At 42.0% G+C, this 26,912-nt stretch overlaps 1 protein-coding gene and 1 non-coding gene across 3 annotated transcripts in view; one reads left to right on the top strand and one right to left on the bottom strand.

Moving 5' to 3' along the window:
* Positions 1-26,912, bottom strand: part of LOC108580473 (translation initiation factor IF-2-like) — a 228,230-nt gene that overhangs the window by 50,613 nt on the left and 150,705 nt on the right. The window lies entirely within an intron of this gene.
* On the top strand, positions 3,069-3,168 carry LOC116269623. Its single transcript, XR_004177241.1, has one exon. It is a non-coding gene; the product is annotated as a small nucleolar RNA U13 (small nucleolar RNA).

The following is a 26,912-nucleotide window of genomic DNA, read 5'->3' as shown; positions in this document are numbered from 1 at the left end:
AAAAAAATCAAAGAATTAGCTAGGCATGGTAGCATGTGCCTGTGGTTCCAGCCACATGGGAGGCTGAGGCAAGAGGATCACTTGAGCTCAAAAGGTGAAGGCTGCAGTGAGCCCTGTTCGCACCACTGCACTCCAGCCTGAGAGACAGAGGGAGACCCTGTCTCAAAAACAAAACCAAATAAAAAAAGACACTTATTACAATGTTTGAGATATAGTAGGCCCCCAGTGAATGACAGCTGTTCTTCTAGAATAGTACTACATCTACAGTGAGAAGCTGCAGAGGCTGGTTTGTATGTTTACTGATCTATTTCACTGATATATGTTCACTGATATATGTTCACTGATATATTTTTGTGGAAGCTATTTTGTATGTTCACTGATATATTTGTTTTGCCCACTTTTCCCATCTTCTTGCTAATTCATTGCTGTTGTTAAGTGAGGAAAACAATTTCTTCCCTTGCAACATCCAAGGGTTGTTTTGAGCATAACAAAGGACAGATACGCATGGGGACACTTGGAAAATCATGGAGTCCAGCACAACTCAAAGCAGGGATTGAGCACCAGACAACAACAGGAAGCTGCAGCATCTTGAGATCTTTCTGACAGCTGCAGGAGGCCTGTGCCAAATATTCCTGAGCACCCTGCCAGGAGCTGCTCCTGAACACTCTGGGGCTTCGTAGCACAGGAACACGCATGGCTGCAGGAGGGCGCACTTCCTCCAAGCACCTGTCCTAAACAGGATGCTCTGAGCACACAGTGGCTTCCTGGGAACCCCACGTCCTGTGCAGCATCTATAGTTGTGGGCCTCTATTGTTTCACAGCATGGAAGGCAAACAATAGAAATTATTTTTATCAATAATAAACAATTTTTCTTATTTTATTTTTTTAATTCAACCTCCATAGAGATTGTCAAAAATGACTAATGCTGACTATATTGCAACTCTATTATTATTACTGAAATTAGCATTTACCGTATGCTTCTGTGCACCACTACACCAAACACTTTGATATGCACGTTCTCATTCTTTAAATTTATTTTTATCGCTATTTACGATTTTTAAAATTGAGATAGGGTCTTGCAATGTTGCCCAGGCTGGTCTTGAACTCCTAGGCCCAAGTGATCCTCCTGCCTCAGCCTCTCAAGTAGCTGGTACTATAGGCCCACACCACCATGCCCAGCCAGGTTCTCATTGAGTCCTCATAATCAATACTGCCCTTAGACACAAGCAAACAGGGCCCCTGCCCTAACCCTATTCCTTCCTCAAAAATGTCTAAGTGCGCTCTGGTACCTGGGATCGCTGGGGCCAGCAGTGCTGTCCGGATGGGGAATCTGAGCCTTCTCTTCACAGATCTCTCTAGTGATCCTCTGCATCTCTCCCATACTGGGCAAAGGGTTGGCCAGATGCCCCAAGGAACCCCAGGAGTCATGCCAATGGGGTTTCTTGGGGCCCTGGAGCTGGCTCCATTCTAGGAGACAAGCCTAGCAAGCAATCACTTCCTCAGGCTGGTGTGGCATTTCTTTCCCATGATTGAAACAGACTGAGCTGTTGACACACTGCCTTTGGGTGACTCAAGTTGTTTATATAGACAGGAGCCCTACAAAAAATATTTGCCCAGGGCCCCATCTACTCTAGGGATAGGCCTGCTCAAAGTGATCATATAAGGTATGCATTCCCTGCCTGCCTTAGGGACAGAGAAACGCACTTGGAATTCCTAACTTCCCAAAGTAACACATTTAGTGAGTAGAAGAGCTGGGAGTCAAATTCTGGAATGTCCAACCTCCAAGTCACAAGACTTAACTAATCTCCCAGATTTCCTTATCTGCCTCCACTAAGATATGGATATCCCAATGATGATTACCTTTCCTGTATCCAAAACTCTCTGATACTGTTAATTCTCTTGTTCCCTCGTGAGGGAATCTGCTGATAAGTCATTATCCAGCATGCTTTCATTAAACTAAGCTTACCTGGCTTCCCCTTGCCTTCCTGCCTTCTCCTCCCAACAGATCTTATCTCTCTTTCAAGAGCAACAGTGGCTCACTCCAAAAATATCTGATCTGAGTCTCTTTGAGTAGAAACATTCCACAGAAGCACCAAAGTCATTCAGAATAAAGTGTTAGCTCTGGCAGAAATCTATATGTTTCATTTTTATTCCTATTTGTGGAATAAAACGTTTTTTCCTCAATAAAGGGATTCTAGGTATCCACTAGTATGTGGATCTGATTTTTGAGGGAGGTGTCCTTTGCTGCAATAGGCATAGTCAGTTGGTTCTGAACAAAGTCTTCTGAGCAGAGCTTGTAAGGGGACTGGGAAGAAGGCGTGGCTTCTCCATCCCCACTCCCTGCTACCCTAAAAAGGGATGTGCCTGGAATCATGACGAGAAGCTTGTTAAGAGTAAGAGACAAGGAGCTGTCACCATCAGCAGCTGTCAGTATCCTGTCCTGCCTGAGCACTGACCTGCTCCTCAGCCTTCTCTGTCCCAGCCGAAGCTCTGTAGAGTCCCAGTGAGACACCGCTTCACACCCATTAGGATGGCTAGAACAAAAAAGTCAGATAAGGCCAGGCGTGGTGGCTCACGCCTATAATCCCAGCACTTTGGGAGGTGGAGGTAGGCAGGTCACCTGAGGTCAGGAGTTCCAGACCAGCCTGGCCAACATGGTGAAACCCCACCTCTGCTAAAATTACAAAATTAGCCAGGTGTGGTGGCACGTGCCTGTAATCCAAACTACCTGGGAGGCTGAGGCAGGAGAATCATTTGAACTCGGGAGGCAGAGGTTGCAGTGAGCCAAGATCAGGCCATTGCACTCCAGCCCGGGCAACAAAGTAAAACTCCGTCTCAAAAAAAAAAAAAAAAAAAAAAAAAAAGGCAGATAATAGCAAGTATTAGCAAGGATGTGGAGAAACTGGGACCTTCATATGCTGCTGGTGGGGATGTAAAATGGAATAACCGCTTTGTAAAATAATCTAGAAGTCCTGCAGAAGGTTAGACATAGACTTATTACATGACCCAGAAATTCCACTCCTAGGTATATACCCAAGAGCCCTGAACATATCATATGTCCACATAAAAACCTGTATATGATGATTCTTTTGATGTGTTCATGCATGTGTGTGTGAGGTGTGCCACCTTTGAACCTTGTTATGACATTGGCACATTACCCATCTGACATGAAAAAAGAGAGAAAAAAAAAACCTCGTATATGAATATGCATAGGGGCATGATTCATAAGAGTCAAAAGTTGGAAACATCCCAAATGTCCATCAGCTGGTGTAAGGAGAAACAAATTGTGGAATATCCATACAGTGAAATAGTATCTGGCCATAACAAGGAATAAAGTACTGACATGTGCTACAACATGGGTGAACCCTGAAAACGTGCTAAGTGAAAGCAGCCATAAACGAAAGACCACGTGTTATAAATTCCCTTCACATGAAATATCCAGAATAGGGAAATCTAAGAGGCAGAAGTAGATTTTGATTTCTTCAGGCTGAGAGATGGGGGTGAAGAGGTTGGGGTGGGGAGGCAATAGCTAAAGGGTACGGGGTTTCTTTTTGAGGCAGTGAAAATATGTATGTAACACATCAGTAACATACTAAAACCCACTGAACTGTATACTTTAAATGGATGAATTTTATAGCCTATGAATTATAGCTCAATAAAGCTATTGAAAGCTGATTGCAACAAAACAGAACATCTTAACTCCCTTACTTTGGCTAAACTGAATCCAGTTCAACTCTGGCTGTCCAAGAATGATGAGGAATATGTTATGCTTCCTGGCTCATTTGACTTAACTTCATACATTCATAGGGACCATGGTTAATCACCTTCTGCTTCCTGTACTACTTCTAGTGCTGACTTTGACAAGGCGTGAGCAGTTGGGTAGGTATCATCTTCATTAATAAAGGCACCATGATAACTTCAAAGTCAGAAAACTCCCAAGTGCAATAACTCTATCCTGAGAGTGGGTCTTCTCTACCTCTTTCCCAGGCAGAGGGATGAGTGACACGTTTTAATGAGCTTCACTGAAAAGAAGCCTCAACAAGTTCTCTCAATATTACAATGCTTTCTTTTTATTTTATTTTATATTTTTTAGAACATTTCACAAGACGAGCCCTCCCTACACAGTGACACAATTTGGACCTCAATTTTACTTAGGTCATCTTGTGCTAGCCTCCATCTCCCGCCTTGAATATTTTCTTTCCGTTCATCCTTTGTCATATGAAATAACAGCATCTACAGATAGAGATCTTTCTTTTCCATCATACTTCCTATTACTGACAGTTATTCCTACCAAGTTTGGAAAGAGATACATTTGTTACTGAAGATCATAAAATCCTGGACAAAAATATCCTCGGAATTTAGCTCCATAGCTGTACTTATGTTACATTCTCCATTTCTCCCACCCTCACCCCCATTAATTATATATTAAGGATAGTGTTTCCTTTGAAGAACACATCACGGAAGAATGATCTGGATAGTACTCTCTTAATTACGCCAATCACAAAACACAAAACCACGTCCAGAGAGGGTTATTTTACTTACCAAAAGGATCAACGCTGTTACATACGCGCCCACGTGGGCAGTAGTCCTCGGGACAGAGATACAGCAAATGGGTGACAGTGGCACGCCTGTGAGCGGGGAAGGAGGTCCCAGAGACCCTCCGGTCCTCAACAATCAGTCTCTTTCTGTTCGAGCCCCTGGCACCGGTTCTCTCAGATGAGGTGACTTTGCTTTTCTCAGAGCTGCACAATTTCCCCAGACACTTTAGACCAAGGAAGGCAGGCATCTTGGCATGGATTTCCAAGAAATGAGAAATGGGCAGCGGGGGCCCAAGGAGCGGTGCTGGCCCACAACTCTCTCTGTTCCCCTGGCTCCTTACTGTCTCCTTTTCTCACTGCCCAGCAAAGAAGATTAAGGCAGATGTATTTAAGTGATTACCCTCAAGAGCTTAGGGTGCCATATTCTCAGTCAGATGATTAGGTATAAAAACAGCCACTACCAGGAACTCAGTCTCAGACATGAATGCATATTTGAACATCAGATTAATATCCAGAACAAGAGAAAGAATATAGCTGTAATATCTACAAGAATTCTCCTGCAAATACTCCTAGAATATTCAGTATCATCTGGTAAGAGTACTGAGAATAGGGCTAGGGATATATACACATATTTTGTATAATCTAAAAATGTCTATCAGAAAAATCCCAGGGTAATAATTCCAAGTTCTCCAGTATTTCAGATCTCACAGGTGGAGGTGGGGGAGGCTCGATTAAAGATCCTCAGCTTTAACTTGTGACAAATCCAGCTCTCAGCCGTAGCAAACAATCATTTCCTTTCCATTTTCTAGAAGGGAACCCCTCCCCTCAGTACCAGGAAAATCCTTCTGCCTCATTCCATTAAGCCAGTGTTTACTGTCTTAAAGTTGTTTCATGGGTTTTCTCTGATGGCAGAATCATATGATGGAGACAGAATTAACATGTAGGTAGCTTCAGCTTTTCACAAAATTACAAGCTAGAAGGATCTTCACGGAATTAATGTATTGCTATAAAAAGGACAACCCCCAGTAATTATCATTTACTCTTTAACATCCACACAGTAAGATGCAGTACAATATGTGACCGTATGTGACCGTCTACAACCATACAAAAGTCACAAGCCAAAATGAATAAACTCACACTCCTTCTCCTGTCATTGGGCTATTATGTTCTAATATAAATTTCTTTTTATTAAAACTCTAGAATAGAACTATAGAGCTGACAAGGCCATCAAAGGTAATGTAGTCCAGTAGTTCCCAAATACTGCTGCGCATAAGAACCATCTGCCGGTATGGTTGCTCACGCCTGTAATCCTAGCACTTTGGGAGGCTGAAGTGGGAGGATGGCGTGAGGCGTGAGGCCACTTCGAGACCAGCCCTGGCAACATAGCAAGACTATGTCTCTACAGAAAAAAAAAAAAAAAAAAAATTAAAAGATTAGCCAAGTGTGGTGTCATGCATCTATAGTCCCAGCTACTCGGGAGGCTGAGGCAGGATGATTGGTTGAGCCCAGGAGTTTGAGGTTACAGTGAGCTACGATTATGCCACTGTACTCGTAGGTGACTGGGTAAGACTCTGTCTCAAAAAAAAAAAAAAAAAGAAAAAAAAATTTGTAGAACTTTTGAAAAAATACAAAATATATATATGGGATTCTTGCATGTAGGGGTCAAGAACTTACTTTTTTTAATACTTTAAGTTCTAGGGTACATTGCCCAATGTGCAGGTTTGTTACATAGGTATACATGTGCCATGTTGGTGTGCTGCACCCATTAACTCGTCATTTACATTTCTAAACATTCTCCCAGACTAGTGCCAGCACTCAGGAAGCACTGATCTACACCAGCCTTTAAGATGAGGAAGGTAAGTCTCAGAGAAGACGCAACTTTCTCAGGACAATGCAGAAAGCCTAGGGTGGAGCCAGGTCTTCTGAATTCCACGCTATGACTCTTCCTATCCAATAGGTCCTTCCACAAAGGCCCCAGGCAGATGATGCAGAGAAAGGAAATTCTTGCTTCTTTTGTTACTAGTTCCTCATCTATTGGCAACACAATTCAAAAACCTGAGAATTCCAATTGGCTGGAATTATTCTATGCCAATGGGAAGCACGGTGGGAATGGAAGAAACAGACACTGTCTGGGGCACTCAGACTGCGTGGACTTGGGGAAAGTGGGAACATGGGACTTCTACCACTACCGAAGTCACACCTCAAAATTTCTGCTCCAAAATTCTGGGAATTAAGCCCGACACCAACCTCCAAAGTCTTCCTCTAAAAACAGTTTACAAAGCAGGTAAAACAATCTGTATGTGTTCTTTTCCCTGCTTGCCTATTTTGAAGAACCTTCGGATATACAATGTAAGATGTTCTATCAATGCTTCTCAAAATGAGAGTAAGGGATAAAAGACCACACATTAGGTGCAGTGTACACTGCTCGGGTGATAGGTGCACCAAAATCTCAGAAATCACCACTAAAGAACTTACCCATGTAACCAAACACCACCTGTTCCCTCCAAAACTATTGAAATTTTAAAAAAAAGAAAGAAAAGATATACAACTGGAAAAAAGAGTGGCATTCATCCGTCAAAAAACCAAAAAAACATATTTCCCAAAATGTGATTTCTGGGCCAATTTGTTTAAGATGGAGATCCCTGAGGGCCACCTCAGCCCTACCAGGTTCTTCTAGAGTGTTTTCTAATAAACATTGTAGTGTGGAAACTCCTGCCTTTCACTGTTAATTCTTTCTTGCTGTGTTTCCTAGAGCTCTGCTCTTTGAAACCGAGAACCTGAGCAGCTACTTGCTTATATGTATTTACATGGTCTTTTTGTGAAATACAGATGCGTTTATACAGAGACACGTGATGCAGCCACTTTGAAGGCAGGCTCTGGAACACAGTAACAACGCACGAACATAGACTTTGGACAGAAAAGAGATTATATCCTTCAAACCCAGCATCTTCCTGACCTGGAAAAAAGGTAACTATTCCATAACAAAGTTGTTCTGCTTTCTTGGTCCCTAAACTCGTCAAGTATTGCCCACAAAAACTATTTCCACTGCATTAACTCTACCTCAATGCTTAGCCATCGTATCTGCAGAGCATACACAGGACACTCCTAAATTTTTTTTTTTTTTTTACAAGTTTACAGATCCATATATTTAGTTCAAGATGTAACTGTCTTCTAAGAGACTGCGAAAAGGAAAAGAAAATAAATTCTTATTCAATAACGGAATTATACGTAAGAATTTTGATACATTTTGTTAATTTTAGGTCAGGATGCAAAGTAAACTACATATGGATCATAAAGACGGCTAAAGAGAATAACAAATGGCTGCTTGCTTTTAAAGACAATCGAACTACATATAAATGTGAGGGGGCTGACTCCATTCTCAGGCAGTGGAGAGGGATGAGAGTTCAGATGCTGGCAGCAGTGACTGCAGACACCTGTGAACTAAGTTCCACTCCCCAAGTGCTCAGAGCTTTTCACTTACCCTCCTCCACATGGCTCCAGTTAAATACCTAGCAGAGGCCAAGCCTCCAGCCTTAAAAATAGACTTGCAGTGGTATCTGCCTGACAGCAACCTTTTCACCCAGGAAAGTACAGTTGGGGAAGACCCTAAAGAAGCACCAGTGGATTCAGGTCTTTCATCGCTTCCTTCTGCCACAGCCCACATGAAACTACAGTCACAGCAATCACAAAGGAGTGCAGTGGGTTCTGTGACCGTTTCTATGGTTCTATGATATGATATCACAATGCACCACATTACAAAGCTAATGATAATTACAAACGTTGAACTTCTGCCCAAGATTTTGCTGGCCTGTGTATCTTATCAGATAGGAAATTCCTAATCTTTCTAGAAGCAGTTCCACTGTACCTACTCAAGCTCTTCTATGATAAATTATGAAAATGAACCATCAGTGGGAAAATTCACCAAGGGGCACTGTGGACACCCAACCTTTGCATGCTGTAGGAGCTCAATAAACACCCGATGTGATGAGCCCCAGCCCAAAGCCAGGCGTTTTGGGGCTACACAGTGCTCGGGGAACAGATGCCTCAATTACTGGTCTTTCTTCATCAGTCACAGTGGTTCTCCACAAATGAACATGGACTTTATTCTATATAGTGATTTAAGTCTTTTTCGCAGATAAGTGTCCCCTCCCTGCTTAAATCATCTGCTAGGATCTACTTGCTTCTCACTAAAGAATAAAATTTTGTCAGAGAGCAAATTGCCACCTTACAATGCGAATATTTACGGAATTTAGTTTGCTAAGGAAATGGTCTGCAGTTAGCCTGTGGCCTCATCAGTGCCAACGGGGTTACTTTTCATTTTTGTTGTTGCTTTTTAATCAAAATGAACAAACAAAAAGACTTTGGCATGCCTTCTAAAAACACCTGCAGTTGCTCACAAGTCAGGATGATCTTTGCTGCTAAACAGAACAGATTAAGTGGGAAGGCTGTGAAAAAGGGGTGCAACTGGACTTCCAGGTAGCGATGACTCGGCCCATTTGAGGTTCTCCTGCTCAGCAGTGGCTATCCCTGCTCCCTGCTCCCCGCAAGTCCTAAAGTTCAGTCCTTCTGCATGGTCAGCCCTGGGCATCTTCTCTGCAAAGCCCAATGTTTAAGGGGTCTTACCCATCCCTCCAAAGCAGGCTGTGATTTTCTGAGCATACTGGCACAGGCTCCGGTCTGGGCAGGTCTCCTCTGGAAGGCCTGCTTCCTCCATCCCTCTGCATGCAGCTGCTTCTCTTCCCGTAATGCCACTTGCCCAAGACCTGCTCAAAATGGAACAAGCAGCCAAACACCCTCTTCCATATCTTCTCTATTAATAATTCAGATACTACATAAAATCTGCTGAGCATTCAGGATTGAGAGCACCACGGCACTCTGAGGACTGAAGCATAATTAGTTTAACAGGCATCAAGTGTCTCAAATTACTCTCTGACAATACTCTGCATAGGCAACGTTCCCAAAGTGCAATGAGAGGCAGGCTTGGAATGCCTTCAAGAAAGCAGCCACAGATGAAGATCAGCTCAGAGTGGGGTCACAGGTACCCCCTGAGCTCCAACTCCATATGTTAGACAAGACACTCCCATGAATCTCCTCCACAGAATCAGAGCACTGAGGTGCTGCCCACACATCACAATCCACCAGGCCGCAGTCTTTGTCAGCGGCCAAACCTTCTCTATGCCCTCAACCCATCTCTTCATCCTGCCCATGCTTCTTTTGCTTTTCCTGAAATTCCTCAACCTCCTTCTCATTGGAACTTTCTGAAAATCTACCTGTGCTTAAAAATGCAGCTCAAACATTACCTCCTCCATACAGGCTTCCAGAATCACTCTGATTAGAATCAATTTCTTCCTATCTTGTCCCCAGACAGCAGCTCTCCCATGGTATTTATAATCCTGCCTTGCAATAAGGTTACCTATAGACTGTCTTATTTCTCCTGCCAGCTGCTAAGCTGCTGGAGTGCAGGAGTCTTGCCTTTGTCACCCTGTTTCCTTTACATGAGGCTCTGTATATACTTAGTACTCAATGCCTTATAAATAACCTTTGGTAATTCTCTATAAGTCACTGTGAAATGTGAGTAGCCAATACTTGAAAAGGCAGATATGAAAGACAAAACACACTCTGGCCATTATTAATGCTCTGCTAGAAGAGGAAAATGTACACATTCTATACTATAGTGTCTAAGAACTGCTATACTACATATACAGCTGCAAGATATAATTATCATCCTCCTGGTTAGAGCATATCTAAGTGCCACTGAACTGGAAGGCACTAAGTGGCAGGCACATGCCCGAGAGGCCCTGGCCAGCTGTGGACATAGGAAGCTGTCCCAGTAGTTGGTAATTAGGAGACAGGCTGTCCTTGCTGGTGGGATAAATAGCTGAGTGTAGAACCAGAAACCCCAGCGTCAGCATTTCTCTGCACCTCCCCTGACAGAGGTGCTGACCCTGGAGCAGGTGCACGGTGCCTGCCTGCTCCAGCTTCCCCACCGTGGCTCTCCCAGGAGGAAAAATGCAGAGGGAAGCGTTTCTAATGGCACCGTTTGAAGTATTTATAATTCGTCTCTCTCAACACTGAAAAGCTCTGACTCACTCTGGCAAACCTCATGTTCACTGTCAATTTACTAGGAAATCTCCAGTACCCCAGATAATCTATTTTCTGACTATGCTATTATCAGGGCTTCTCGCTCACTGGCTTCCTTTTTTGAGATCTTTCACCTGTGGACTTCAGCTTTAGCTTCACAGAACCTCCTATAGTTTATGGTCACAAGAAATATGTAAGCTAGATAAGGAACAGAACAGGAGACTGGGTTAAAATCAGTGTCAGGCTCTTCTCTATCCTTTGAGACTGTGAGCTAACTAAAACATTCATTAAGTGCCTACAATAGGATGGGCCAGGTGACAGCAGCCTTAATGATGAATAATGTAGCAGCCCACAAAGAGCACACACATTAGCAGGAAACCAGGCATGGGTGTGCCTAACTACAGTGCAACATGGTAAATACCATGCCAGTGTATCGTTATAGCAGTAAAAGTCTGGGGGTTTGACTTAGAGTTTGGGGATATGGTTAATGATCTCTTAATTTTCTTTTTAATTTTTTTTTTTTTTTTTTTGGAGACGGAGTCTCGCTCTGTCGCCCAGGCTGGAGTGCAGTGGCCGGATCTCGGCTCACTGCAAGCTCCGCCTCCCGGGTTTACGCCATTCTCCTGCCTCAGCCTCCCAAGTAGCTGGGACTACAGGCGCCTGCCACCTTGCCCGGCTAGTTTTTTTGTATTTTTTTTTTAGTAGAGACGGGGTTTCACTGTGTTAGCCAGGATGGTCTCGATCTCCTGACCTCGTGATCCGCCCGTCTCAGCCTCCCAAAGTGCTGGATTACAGGCTTGAGCCACCGCGCCCGGCCTAAATTTTTTAATGTTTCTCTCTTTTTAAAAAATTTTTATTTTACTTTATTTTTGAGATGGAGTCTCGCTCCGTCACCCAGTCTGGAGTGCAGTGGTGTGATCTTGGCTCACTGCAACCTCTGCCTCCTGGGTTTAAGCAATTCTCCTGCCTCAGCCTCCCAAGTGGCTGGGATTACAGGTGTGTGCCACCATGCCTGGCTAATTTTTGTATTTTTAGTAGAGACGGGGTTTTGCCATGTTGGCCAGGCTGGTCTTGAACTCCTGGCCTCAGGTGATCCGCCCACCTCAGCCTCCCAAAATGTTGGGATTACAGGCATGAGCCATGGCCTAATGTTTCTTTCTTAATAAAATGTTCCAGAACAGAGATGTGGCGTATGTTTCACATTTTACATGAACAACTTTATGTATTTCTATTGCATTCCCAATGATGACACGCACACACACAAGGCTTTCAGTCCACAAGGGGTGTGTCAAATGTGCTCCCTCGCATTCGCTAGATGCTGTGCTCTGATTTTTTTGAAAGAGCATGAGAGGGAAAGATTAAGTCACCCTGGTGCTGGTAGGATTGTGAAGAATCTGGTGTTCCATCTGGGCCTTGAAGACAGACTGACCAAGGGAATAAGGAGGTTAGCGGAGGGCAGAAAAGAACATTCCAAACAGAGGATGCTCCAGAATAAAGCTTCACTCAGATCATACAAGTTGATGGGAAGGAGGTCAAAGGACATGGAGAAGCTCTTAGAAAGAAAAACCTATCCTTCCACATATAAACAACTCTATTTAGAGAGAGAACACGGTGTGACCTTTGAGCAGGCGCAAAGCAAGCCTTTAAAAGCATACTCAATTGTCGTTCTTTCTTTAGAGCACCAGAATTCTGGGAAAACCGTTGGCACAGATCCACAAATACATTTCACACTGATTCAGTATTAACAGCCTCTCTCAGCGCTTGCTTTGTCCAAGTATTTAAACCACAAATTTGTTAATCATAGCAGAAGTCCTGTGAGATGGAGGCCCCACATCTCAGACTGAGAAACTGAGACCTGGGAGGGTACTGCTTTTCTCTGCATTAAATTAGATGTCAAAATTAGATGTTTGAAAAGAACGTAAGCTCCCCAAAGGGAATCCCAGGCCTTAATAGGAATAAAAAATGCCTTTGGCTATTTTGGAGTTCACAGTTATAGAAGGTTTTAGAATACAGTTGTTTAAATGTGGCTACAGAGGGACAATACCTTTCTAACAATGGAGAACTTTCTGCTGTCTTCCCATAGTGCAAATCAGGTGACCTTTCTCCTGAATCCTTTATCTAGAAGGCACAATTTATTGGGTACAAAATTGGCAGTCTCTGATATGAAAATGCTTTCGGGCAGAATCATTGTCCAGGCATCACTTAATCTATTGGCTGCCAAGATAGGGTGTGCAATACCTACAACATAATTTTCTGCAGTGTGGAGAGAAAATTCTGGAATATATATATATATTCTTATTCTTTAAGACTTTTAAATACCTATATGTTTAAAAGTGTACATAATGGTAATACAGCCCAAGTTTATTATTTACCAATAAATAATATACATACATATTACACATTTTTTTTTCTTTTTTACTGCTAGTAATGCAAAATCAATAGTGTTTGGAGACCAGGGATTATTCTACCAAAATAAATCACAAAGAAACTAATCAGAACTCAACCAGAGGTAAGTACTAAATTTTTGCTCAACAATAGATGAAACTAAAGTTAAAAGTAAAAAACAAACAACAACATGGTCAGTAATTTGTAGGCTCTGGGAGTAAGAATACCTAGTTCAAATCTTGGTTTGGCTACTTGCTACTGAGCAACCTCAGGTGGGTTCTAATTGAAGCTTGGTTACTTCATCTGTAAAACAGATATAAGAATATCTCCCTCATGTATATACTAAATAGTTCCTGATATCCTTGATAGTTCCTAGTACATAGAAAGGGCTCCATAAATGTTGATCCAGAGGTTGCAAATCAAAATAGGACTGAGAGTAGAATTTTTTTTTAATGGAGGCAGTAGATTGGTCCTGAGATAACTGTGAATGGTGGGATAGATAAAAAATAAATTATATCTTAATTTTATAAAGGGAGGAGCCAGTACTCAGATCCAAGCAATTATTGTTGTTTTAGAATGCAAGCCAGCCAGGTATTGCCAGACGTTCACATTTTTACAGGAAATTTCCCAAGTTTCAAAGATTTGCAACTCATAAAAAGAAAAAAGCACCACTGTCCATGTTTCCACTCTCCAACAAAACAGAACAAAACATGTTCACAGGCCTACCATGGCCTGTAGGCTATCAGTCTGGGATCCACATATTAGTTATTATAAAAGCTGTGATTTAAACCCTCCTACTTACCAAACTTAAACCAAACAGTTGTGATTTATTTCGGGTACTGAGGGAAGGCAGCAGGGTGCAAGGTTTTTAGAAGCATTGGAAGTTTCCACAGAGAAAATCTATACCTTCCTATTTCTAAAATCAGATTTTAATCTGCTGTGAACCACTGCAAAAGTGACCATGTATTCCCAAAAACAGTGTCTGATATTAAATAGTAGCACTTCCAAAGCAAATGCTTCCTGATAACCAATACAAAGCGTGTCTGCTCCTCTCCCTATCATATTATTTTGTTTATTCCTACACATACAGTCTTTTTAACCACTAGTAGGATACTATTACACATTTCACTCTGCAATTTTTCCCTTTAAATTAATTTTTTGTGTTTCTAGTATTAAATTAAGGTGTAATTTACATACAGCAAAAAGCATAGATCTTAAGTATACAATTTGATGAGTTTTAACAAATGCATTCACCTATGTAAACCACACATCTGTCAAGATACAGAACACTTCCAGCACTGCAAAAAGTTCCTCTGTGCTCCTTCCCAGTCAATCCCTGCCCTCACACCACAGCCACTGTTCCCATTTCTATCACTTTGTGCACATTCCAGAACTTCACACAAATAGAACCATCCAATATATACCCTTTCACCCCAGCTTCTTTCACTCAGCATGTTTTTGAGATTCATCCATATTTCCCCATTGAGTTTACCTCTAGCATGTATCCCAATGCAAAAATAATCACTTCTCTCCAGTGTGTTAGAAATCATCATCTGGGTGCTATTACCTTGCAGTAAACATCCATTCCATGAGCTTTTGGAAACGAGAACAAATGCAATGTCTACCTTTGGAGTCCCAAAGCATGCCAATGTTGACACCATGTCATTAACTGGGAGGGGGTATGGTTGGGGTTCCTTCGAGGTGGGCAGTACTAGCGGATGGGCAGACTTCAGGTTGCACCAAATTGAAAGGGGGCAGTGCTTGGGAGAGGGAATCCATTGGAAGAGCTGTTTCTACAAATACTTAATAAAAAATTGTAAATGAGGAAGTAGTCAATTATGCATCAGCACTTGGGAAGAGGAAGAAAGGAAAGAACACCCAGCCTAGGTGGAGGTGGGAAGAGAGATGGATAAGTTTGATGACCAAGGGACAAGTGGAGTGAGACAGGGATATTAGTAGATAAGGAAAACAAGATCTAAGATCATCTCACGAATAGATAGTACCCCACTGGGCCATTCCCTTCTTACATGGGTTCACATATTCCCAGCCAAACTGAGGATGGGCACTGTTTATAGGAGACAGCCCTAATAGACAAATGGCCAGAAGAAAAAGGACATGGATACTTGATAAGGGGAAAAATCAACCTTTCTTTCTTTCATTTATTTATATAGTTTTTAAGAGATGGGGTCTTGCTATGTTGCCCAGGCTGGACTCAAACTCTAGAGCTCACAGAATCCTCCCACCTAAGCCTCCTAGGTAACTAGGACTACAGGTACAGACTGCCATGGCCAGCTTGAATTCAACCTTCAATGAAAGGGAAGGCATCAAAAAGAATCCCAAAGGTTAGAGACTGACTGCAAAAAAGTAGAGCCATTTAGATAAGAAACACAGGAAAGATAATGTGTTTTGGTGGAAAGAGGTAAAAATGAGCTAATTTCAGATCTAATAAGAAGCTTAAGAGGTCATCAGAACATCCATGAAGTGGTGTCCAGCAGGCAGCTGAGAATGCTGCTCTAGGTCTCACCGAAAGTCAGAGCAGGAGGGATAGCTTTCGTAGTATCCATCCACCCAGAGGTGAGAGCTGAGCCACAGGCGTACATGAAAGAGAGAAGGAATCACTGAACTGTGAACTTCTCAAAAGCAAAGCTAGTCTCCCTCATTTCTATGTCTGTTTCAGGAGAACTGCTTTCCCAAACATGTATTAACTTTGGACCTTAAAATGAATCTTTCATTTAGGTTATCTTGGAAAAAATACGAAAATTGCCCATCTAGGCTCAGATTTACTCAAATTGACCCTGTGCACATAAATGCTTGAGCCTCTTAGCCCATTGCATTAACTAAATGATCAAACTCAGCAGTACTTCCTAGCATCCTAATTAAAGGCATGTACATTTTATTGATTAAAATTTCCAGTAACACAGCTAATGCTATTACTTACCCTATCAAGGAAAGGGACAGAAGCAGTTTGAAAACAAAACAAACAGTACTCACAGAAGGCTTCCAGCCATCCTTGGATACCACAGAGAATTTGAAAATTCGGTAATTAAACTCACCTAAAAGGATGCAGATTTGCAAAAAAAAGATCAAGAAAATATTGGATTCCAGGGAATATTACCCCTTTCATAATCCATTTTATGATTATAAATGTGCAATCATCAGTAAAAATGTGCACAGAAAAATCTGAAATGTGGCACAGACCATGATCCGCATCAAGGCAATTCAATCAGCATTTATTGAGCATTTCTTTGTGCACAGCCCTGCAATAGGTATGAAACAGGAGAACAAAGTGCTTTCCTTTTCATTTTCTGATGGAAACCAATATACTCTTTAACGCTTACAATGTAGGAATTTTCAAGACAAAGCAAACAAAAATAGCCTGCCTCAGGATGAAGTGGGTTATCTTCAATAGGACAGATGGATCATTTGGAGCTCCGCGTGTGTGTTGTGGCGGAAGGGAAGGGGGATCTGGGGTTATTTATTTATTTTTGGGGAGGAGAGAATGGCTTGGCACAATTAATTTTTAAACTCACATTGGCATATGGTGCAGCAGGGAAGAAAAGGCAGCCTCAAAATAGAGAACAGAGCAAATGGTAATGCCTAAAAATGTAGAAGGCTAGGAAAAGAGCTTGTTAAGGACAAAAATCATAAATGGTTTTAAATCACCATGACAGAGTGTAAGAAAAAGCTAGTACATCCTTGAAGGCCCACAGAAGGGACTGCAGAACTCATGAACTAGATGGAAACAAAGTCAGACCAGCATAGGCTGAAGAATGCGGGCCAACGGAAACATCACACAAGGTTCCTTGACCATCCCCCATTCCTGCTTTCATTCATATCCTTCCCAAAATGCTGTTCCAGTTCCCCTTCAGGTTTGCCCCTCTGTGATGCCTTCTAAATTTGCCCATCTCTGCATTGCTATTTCACCCCTAAAATGTCAAACTTGATTTACAATTCCCTGAAATTATGCCAAAATCAACTCAGTGATTGTTTCTCCCATTTCAATTTTTCTGATATGGAAATAAGATACATACATCAGAGAAAACAGAAAACACTGAAATCTATTGAGAAATGGAAATACAATCCCTCCATCCAGAAACCACTATTAATTATTCAGCCAATTTTCTTTTTTTGTTTTTTGTCTGTGTCAGACAGGGTCTTGCTCCCACACCCAGGAGTGCACCAACACAATCTTGACACACTGCAACCTCCGCCTCCTGGCTCAAGCAGTCCTCCCACCTCAGCCTCCTGAGCAGCTGAGACTACAGGCATGTGCCACCATGCCCAGCTAATTTTTGTATCTTTTTGTAGAGATGTTGTTTCACCATATAACCCAGGCTGGTCTTGAACTCCCGGGCCAAAGCAATCAGACGTTCAAGTCAATCTCGAAGTGTTGGGATTATAGGCGTAAACCTATGTGCCCAGACTTTCCACAGATTTTCTTTCCATTTTTCTTCCATGAATTTTTAATAGAGTTCAGATCACATTACATATGCAATTTGTAACTTTGCTTTTTTGAAACTTTCCCCCATTTATTCAAACCTATTGTAATATTTTAATGTTAAATTTTTTATTGAAATATACATCTTACCTACAAAGTTCACAAATCTCCAGTGTATGACTCAGTGAATTTTTACATGTGTGTACAACCATGTAACCACTTCCCAGGTCAGATCAAGATCTAGAACATCCCTAACACCCCAGAAAGTTTCCTTACACCCTTTTCCCATCAATACTACATCCCCATCCCTCCAGATAGCTACTATTCTGACTTAATCTCATGAAAAATTAGTTTTGCTAGTTTTGAACTTCATGCATGATTCATGTGACAGTATGTTCTCTTCCATGTTTAGCTCCTTTGGCTCAACATAATGCCTATGTGATTCGTCCATGCAGTTGTGTGTATCTGCAGTTTATTCTTTTTTATTTCTGGGTAATATTCCGTTGAAAGAATATACCACAATTCATTTGTCCATTCTCCTGTTTGGGGACATGTGGGTTTTTCCAGTTTGGGGTTATTCTGGATAAAGCTGCTATGAATATCACTGTACATGTCCATTGGTGGACATTCATGCTATAGATGTATCGTGTATATGTTTATGTTTATGCACACACACGGATGTATCACACAGGTGTATATAGATGTATAGAAGATGCACGTTTCACTTCTGAAGGTGCTGCCACTTTTCCAAAGTGAGTTGTTCAGTTTATACTCCCACCAGCAATGTAGGAGAATTCCAGTTGTTCCATATCCTTGACAATACTGAGAAAATCTTTTATTTTACCCATGCTGATAGATATATACAACTTTGTAAATAAAGTTTTATTGAAATGGTGTCTCATTGAGGTTTTAATTTGCATTTCACTGATGACTAATGAAAGTGAGACTTTTTTCATATGCTTATTGACCATTCTGGATATGCTGCTTTGTGAAGTATACACCTTTGTAAAGTATGGCTTATCTGACTTTTTCTTATTGATTTGTAGGAGTTCCTTTTCTAGATTTTTTTTTTAGAGACAGGTTCTCTCTCTGTCACTCAGGCTGGAGTGCAGTGGCATGATCATATCTCAATCCAGCCTCTGCCTCCTAGGCTCAAACAATCCTCCCACCTCAGCCTTCTGAGTAGCTGAGACTACAGGTGTGTGCCACCACACCCAGCTAAGTTTGTTTTATTTATTTATTTTTAATTTTTTAGGATAGGATCTGGCTATGTTGCCCAGGCTGGTCTTGAACTCCTGGCCTCAAGTAATCCTCCCATCTTGGTTTCCCAAGGATCTGGGATTACAAGTATGAGCCACAACACCCAGCCAGGAGTTATTTATTTATTTATTTTTATTTATTTATTTTTTTTTTGAGATGGAGTCTCACTCTGTTGCCCAGGCTAGAGTACAGTGGTACAATTTCTGCTCACTGCAACCTCTACTGCCCAGGTTCAAGCAATCCTCCCACTTCAGCCTGCCAAGTATATGAGATTACAGGCATGTGCCACCATGCCCAGCTAATTTTTGTATTTTTAGTAGAAATGGGGTTTTACCATGTTGGCCAGGGTGGTCTCGAACTCCTGACCTCAGGTGATTCACCTGCCTCAGCCTCCCAAAGTGCTGGGATTACAGGCATGAGCCACCCACACCTGGCCAGTTCTTTTTATATATTGGATATAAGTATGTTTTCAGAAAAACATAATGTAACTATCTTCTAGATGATGGCTGGCCTATTCATGTTCCTAATGATGTCCTTTGATGAACAGCTCCTAATGTTAATGTAATTCAATTAGTATTTTTTTTTTTCTTTTATGGCTAGTGTTTGGTTTTGGTCCTGTTTAGAACATCTTTGTTTAAGCCATGGTTTTGAAGGTATTCTATGCTTTATTCCAGAAGCTTGTTTTAGCTTTTATGCTCATCTCAAATTAAATTTAATAAATAGTATAAGATAGTGATCAAGGTTCATTTTCTCCCCCCACATAGATAGCTCATGCTTCAGCACCACTTACTGAAAAATCCATTCTTTCTGCACAGAATTGTAGTGGCATCTGTGTTGTAAATAAGATGACCATATATGAGTGGGATTGTTTATGGATTCTACTCTCTTCCATTTTAATATTTTAAAAAATCGGCCGGGCGCGGTGGCTCACGTCTGTAATCTCAGCACTTTGGGAGGCTGAGGTGGGCGGATCACCTGCGGTCAGGAGTTCAAGACCTGACTGATCAACATGGAGATGCCCCACCTCTACTAAAAATACAAAAATTAGCCAGTCGTGGTGGTGCGTGCCTGTAATCCCAGCTACTTGGGAGGCTGAGGCAGCAGGATCACTTGAACCCGGGAGGTGGAGGTTGCAGTAAGCCGAGATCGTGCCACTATACTCCAGCCTGGGTGACAGAGCAAGACTCCATATCAAAACAAAAACAAAAACAAAAAAAAACTCTTTCCACCAACACCCAACACCACACTGCCATTCAAGTTTACTTGTAATCATTTTTTTATAATAGTTAAAATATCTTTACCACATTAATTTGTATAGCAATGAGCAACGCTAATCCAAAACCCTTACTATGGTATGCAGTCACAGGCAGGCCCTTGTTCATGTCTTCATTCTCATCTCTGAAGCCTTCTTCCTCATTCGCTATGCAGTCACAGTTGCCATCATTCATTCCACATGGCACAGACCTCAGACACACTCTTCCCACTGCAGGCAGTCTCTGTGGCTCCCAACCCCACCACACACACTCTTATTTATCAGCCAGGCCTCCGCTTCAGTGTCACCTCCTTGGAGAGGTCTTCCCGGATGCCCCAACTAAATTAGATTCTCTTATTATCCTCTATATTTTCTCAATTTATAATTATGCAATTGTCTGACTTCTCAAAAGTCTGTAAGGAGCATCACATGAGGAGGGACCGTATCAATTATATGACCAATTATTTGGACACGATGATGGGCTTCAATAGGTGTCTGATCTGAATCGTTTCTCTTTTCATTAAAGATGAAATCCCTAGAGTGACTTAAAAAAATAAAAGACTATTGAGAAGAGAGACATTTAGGGCAAAATTCAGGCAAATGTAATCAGAGGGAAAAAAAGTGGGGGGAACCAGATTATCTAGTTAGCAAAATAGAGTTTAAGAGGGACCATCTCGGCCCAGTGTGGTGGCTCATGCCTGTAATCCCAGAACTTTGGGAGGCCGAGGCAGGCAGATCACTTGAGGTCAAAAGTTCGAGACCAGCCTGGCCAACATGGCAAAACCCCATCCATACTAAAACACAAAAATCAGCCAGGCGTGGTGGCCCATGCCTGTAGTCCCAGCTACTTAGGAGGCTGAGGCACCAGAATTGCTTGAACCTGGGAGGTGGAGGTTGCAGTGAGCCAAGATCATGCCACTACATTCCAGCCTGTGCCACAGAGCGAGACTCTGTCACAAAAAAAATAAAATTAATTAATTAAAAAGAAGAGAGATCTTTTGTACACACCTTTGGTCTCATCTCCTAAGAATCAGTTTAGTAGTTACTGTTTTAAATGCACATCGTAACTGTAAAAATGTTTCATATTCTCAGCCACTTGGTGTTCAGGGAGTCAGGAGGTAGTGAGAACATAAGTTCTGCAATCAAGTTGGGTTCAAGCTCTGGCTCCACTATTTACCATGAAGTTGGGCAAGATACTTTTATGAGTGACAGTTTCCTCACCTCCTTCCTAGACTGTTGAGGCAATTAAATGAGATTTAAATGAGATAATACGATAGGTAAAGACATAGCACAGTGCCTGTCACAGAGTCAGGACTCAAAAGATCTGAGCTATCTTAATAATTGTTATTCTTTTTTTTTTTTTTTTTTTTTTTTGAGATGGAGTCTTCCTCTTGTCGCCCAGGCTGGAGTGCACTGGCATGATCTCGGCTCACCTGCAACCTCTGCCTCCCGGGTTCAAGCGATTCTCCTGTCTCAGCCTCCCGAGTAGCTGGGATTACAAGCACCTGCCAATACGACTGGTTAATTTTGGTATTTTTAGTAGAAATGGGGTTTCGCTGTTTTGGCCAGGCTAGTCTCAAACTCCTGACCTCAGGTGATCTGCCCCCCTCAGCCTCCCAAAGTGCTGGGATTACAGGCATGAGCCACTGCACCTGGTCAATAATTATTCTTAACATTACTGTGGAAGTGAAGAAGGAACACTGTTAAACCTTCAAAATCAGAAATTTATAAGAATGCTCTGAGAGTCATGAAGAGACTAGAAAAAAAAATTCTTCTCATAAAGATGGAAAATCTTTAAAGATGGAAGTTTGTGGGAGGTTGGATCTCAGGCGGTTTTTGCCCAGAATTCCCTGACCTAATCCTTCTCCTTAGAACCTCTCTTGGCTCTCTTGCTATCTGAACACATGGCTCTTTCCATGGCCCTCATATAATGGTAGAAAGTCCTCTGTATCTGCGTGGTTATAACCAGATGCTCCCTATGTCCCGAGATGGAACATCTTGCCCATTCCTATGTCCCAGATGTTCCCTATGTCCCATTCACCCTATGTAGCCAAGTATCCACAATCATTGAAGAGCTGTCATCGTTGGGTAGAGAGCCCCATGTTGATGACTCCCAAGCTGAAGCCTACATTGCAGTAAGATGACAAGTATCTACCAGCTGATGTGGTCTGGCTCTGTCCCCACCCAAATCTCATCTTGAATTGCAGCTCCCACAAATCCCCACATGTCACTGGAGGGACCCGGTGGGAGGTAACTGAATCATGAGGGTGGGTCTTTTCCATGCTATTCTCGTGATAGTGAATAAGTCTCAAAAATCTGATGGTTTATAAAGGGCAGGTCTTCTGAGCGTGGTCTCTTGCCTGCCGCCATGTAAGAGGTGACTTCGCTCCTCCTTCGCCTTCTGCCATGATTGTGAGGCCTCCCCAGCCATGTGGAAATGTTATTCCATTAAACCTCTTTCCTTTATAAATTACCCGGTTTCAGGTATGTCCTTATAGCAGTGTGAGAACAGACTAATACACCAGCCACTAGCCTTTGCGTGTATTTACAGATACAACTTCTGTCATGCTTACCAGGACCTTACACATTAGCTAAGATGTACTAGTTTTCTGGGGCTGCTATTACAAAGTACCGTAGACTGGGTGGCTTAAACAACAGAAACTGTCTCACAGTTCTGGAGACTAGAAATTCAAAGTCAAAGAGTCTGCAGAGTCGGTTCCTTCTGAGGGCTGTGAGGGAGAATCTGTTCCATTCCTCTCTGCTACTCTCTGGTAGGCTCGGGCCTTTCTTGGTTTGGAGATGGTTCTCCTTGTGTCTCATGCCATTTTCTACCTATGCGTGTCCATCTCTGCATCCAAATTTCCCTTTTTTTAAGGACACCTCATGTTAGGTTAGAGCCTACCCTCATGACCTCATCTTAACTTGATGGTCTGTTAAGGCGATTGAAGTAAGGTCACAGTCACGGGTACTGGCGATTAGGACTTCAGCATCTTTTGTGAGGACACAATTCAGTGCATAACCAGAAGAAAGGAAATTACCTGACAGCAGGGCAAGACGACTTCTTAAGAAAAGAAGGAAACACAATTGGTATAACAACAAATGAAAAGAAAATGTGGCCGGGCGTGATGGCTCACACCTGTAATCACAGCACTTTGGGAGGCTGAGGCAGGTGAATCATGAGGCCAATAGAACGAGACCAGTCTGGCCAACATGGTGAAACACCGTCTCTACTAAAAATACAAAAATTAGCTGGGTATGGTGGCACATGCCTATAATCCCAGCTACTCGGGAGGCTGAGGCAGAAGAATGGCTTGAACCCAGGAGGCGGAGATTGCAGTGAACCGAGATCGCGACACTGCACTCCAGCCTGGCAACAGAGCTAGACTCCATCTCAAAAAACATTCTGTCTCAAAAAAAAAAAAAAGAAAGAAAGAAAGAAAGAAAGAAAGAAAGAAAGAAAATGTAAGAGAACAATCAGTAACCATGAGAGTGGATTTATATGATTATGTTTCCTGGGAAAATGGTATTCCCAAGAAACTCGGGGGATTTCAGAACACTGTGTTCTCAAAACCTCTCAAGAATTCCTTTCAATTTTATTGCCAATCTCAGGCTTAATGACTAGGAATGGAGACTCCTAAGTCCTTTCAATGTGCAGTTTTATTTTAATCATATGTATGTAAAATCAATATGAAGTTTTTTTTCTCTGAGATGGAGTCTGTATCACACAGGCTGGAGTGCAGTGGCATGATCTCAACTCACTGCAATGTCTACCTCCTGGGTTCAAGCGATTCTCCTGCCTCAGCCTCCTGAGTAGCTGGGAGTACAGGCGCGCACCAGCATGCCTGGCTAATTTTTGTATTTTTAGTACAGATGGGGTTTCACCACGTTGGCCAGGCTGGTCCCGAACCCCTGACCTCAGGTGATCCGCCCCCGCTTAGCCTCCCAAAGTGCTGGGATTACAGGCATGAGCCACCGCGCCTGGTCAAGTTTATCAATCTCAAGAAAAATCCCTCTTACTTCTGAAAAGCCTGGTTCCCTCCCTCTGGGGGACTCTCCTGGAACCCTTGGCATGCTATGGTCCACTTGTCTGCCACTGCTGCTGGCCCATGAGCTCCACAAAGGGAAGACTCATTGCCACCTTTCTCATGACTGTATCCCCAGGTCCAAGCATGGTGATTGGCACATAGTAGGAGCTCAGTAAATAATAGTGAAATGAAATGAAATAAAATAAAACAATCCCCCTCACGCTCCTTCTTCTGTGTGTATTATGACATTGCCATCAGGACAAGAAAACCCAGAAACATCTGAGAAAAGTATTAAAGCCTGAGAAAAATCTTAATAGAATTAAGCCTCTTATCCAAGGAGCATTCTGCCTTCCTACCTTTCCTAAAGCTACACTCCAAACTCTTCTGTATCTGGTTAATCAGCAGAAATCTGGCTAACTGGCTGGGTATAGTGGCTCACGCCTGTAATCCCAGCCCTTTGGGAGGCCAAGATGGGAGGATCACTTGAGGCCAGGCATTTAAGACCATCCTGGCCAACATGGCAAAACCCTGTCTCTACCAAAAGATACAAAAAATGAGCCAGGTGTGTGGCACACGCCTTTAATTCCACCTACTTGGGAGGCTGAAGCAGGAGAAGCACTTGAACTTGGGAGGTGGAGGTTGCAGTGAGCCGAGACTGCGCCACTGCACTCCAGCCTAGGCAACAGTCAGACTCTGTCTCAAAAAAATAAAAATAAAAAAGAAATCATCTAACCTCAGGTTCCCAACTACAAGTTGACTGTAACTGAGTAAACTGGTATTAAAGATTTCTAGCGAAAAACTGTTCATTTTGTAACAGCATTCCAGGTTTTATTCTCTCTCCAAATATGGAGAGGAAACACATGAAAATTGGTGAGTAAAATCTGGGTGAATACAACTGACAATAGAAAAATACTCATTTGAATTCGTATGGTTTCCTGATGGTTAAAAACCAACCATTCTTTTTTAATTCCTTTAGTTCCTTTACACACATTTAGGTCACATCAATCAAATACATGTTTTAAAGTGGCATAAAATCAAATCATTTTAATTAGGTATTTCTTTCATTTTATTTCTAATCCTTTTTTTCCCCTCATTCTCCAGCTAAGCAAAAACATGAACCTTCTTAGCAAACTGGTTTTCAAACAGGCTTTCAGAGCAGAAATAATTTGTACCAAGTAATATTTTGAAAGAATGATGAGTTTTCATTATTGTTTTCATTCCGACTGAACTAACTACATTAACCTGTTGGCAAATTTATTGAACAACCACATAATTGTTTTCTGACTTCATTTGTAAAGCATGTCTTGTTAAGCTAAACTAATCTTTATCGCCTTTGAAACCATGGATTCTTTTTCAAGAAGTCTTCTATAGCTGACTCTTTCTTACTTCTTTCAGTAGTCTAGGGCAGTGGTCTGTAAACTAATGCCTGCTGCCTGTGTTTGTAAATAAAGTTCTGTTGAAAGCAGCTGTGTCCATTTATTTATGTATTGTCTATGGCTGCTTTTGTGCTACCATCTCAGACTTGGGTAGTTGCGGCAGAGACCATTGGGCTCACAAAAACTCAAATATTTACTATTGTGCCCTTTACAGAAAAAGTATGCTTTAGGCTAATCACGCAAAGCATTCAAATCTTGTATTTCTTAGCTTTTTGCTCTATAAACATTTTATTCATTGGTTTCATCTGTATACCATTTCCTTCAGTTTGTTAGAAAGTTCCCTAAGGGTTAGATTGTCTTTTTATTTTCTTTTTTAAACCAAGAATAAAGTATTTCAGGTTAACTGAGCATAATAATTTTATTTCACTGAGTCTCAGTAAATGTCCATTCATGCCAATACCACTGCTACTGCGTAGAAGCTATGGTGGATTACATCATTGGCTGAATTTATCACCCCTCCTTATATCCATGCCCTTTGCCATGTAACTTTGAATGCCCTCTCACTTTGAGACTGGAATTGCTGATGTGACTCATCTGGTTTACAGAATAAAGAAGTGACAGTGTGCCAGTTATGAACTTAGCCATCAAGAGGTCACGCATATTTCCACATTCTCTCTTGTGTCAGCATGATGAAGAAGAAAGAAAGAAGGAAAGAAAGAAAGAAAGAGAGAAAGAAAGAAAGAAAGAAAGAAAGAAAGAAAGAAAGAAAGAAAGAAAGAAAGAAAGAAAGAAAGAAAGGAAGGAAGGAAGGAAGGAAGGAAGGAAGGAAGGAAGGAAGGAAGGAAGGAAGGAGAGACAGAGAAAGAGAGAAAGAAAGCAGCAGCATAACACTAACCACATGGCTCATGAAACCTAAAATCTCACTATCTGGCTCTTTACAGAAAAAGTGTGCCGCCCGCTCTTCTGAGGGCTTGGCAGACTCCTGTTGTTTATTGTTAATTTTCTGCCCACCAAACAGGCCAAATTAGAAATATCTTAAACCTTGCTGGGAGTGGTGGCTCACATCTGTAATGCCAGCACTTTGGGAAGCCTAGGCGAGTGGATCACCTGAGATCAGGAGTTCTCCTGACCGACATGGAGAAACCTTGCCTCCACTAAAAATACAAAATTAGCCAGGTGTGGTGGCACGTGACTGTGGTCCCAGCTACTCAGGAGGCTGAGACAGGAGAATTGCTTGAACCCTGGAGGTGGAGGTTGCAGTGAGCCGAGATCGTGCCGTTGCACTCCAGCCTGGGCAACAAGAACGAAACTCCATCTCAAAAAAAAAAAAAAAAAAAAATCTTAAACCTTTTAATAAATTGCATGTTTATTCAACCGTGAAATATAAAAATGCAAAATGTCTCATTGGGAAAAGCCACATTCTGGAACAGAAATGTCCCAGTTTTGGTCATCCTAAGAAGTCAGGCCTGAAAAACTCTATACTACTTGGCTCTCTCATTTCTTTGTCTCCCATTCATGCGAGAAGCCACTATATGCCTTTTAAAACTAGGAATATGC

The sequence above is a fragment of the Papio anubis genome, chromosome 11, assembly GCF_008728515.1.
Source record: "Papio anubis isolate 15944 chromosome 11, Panubis1.0, whole genome shotgun sequence".
NCBI lineage: Eukaryota > Metazoa > Chordata > Mammalia > Primates > Cercopithecidae > Papio > Papio anubis.
This window is presented reverse-complemented; position numbering and strand designations above follow the sequence as displayed.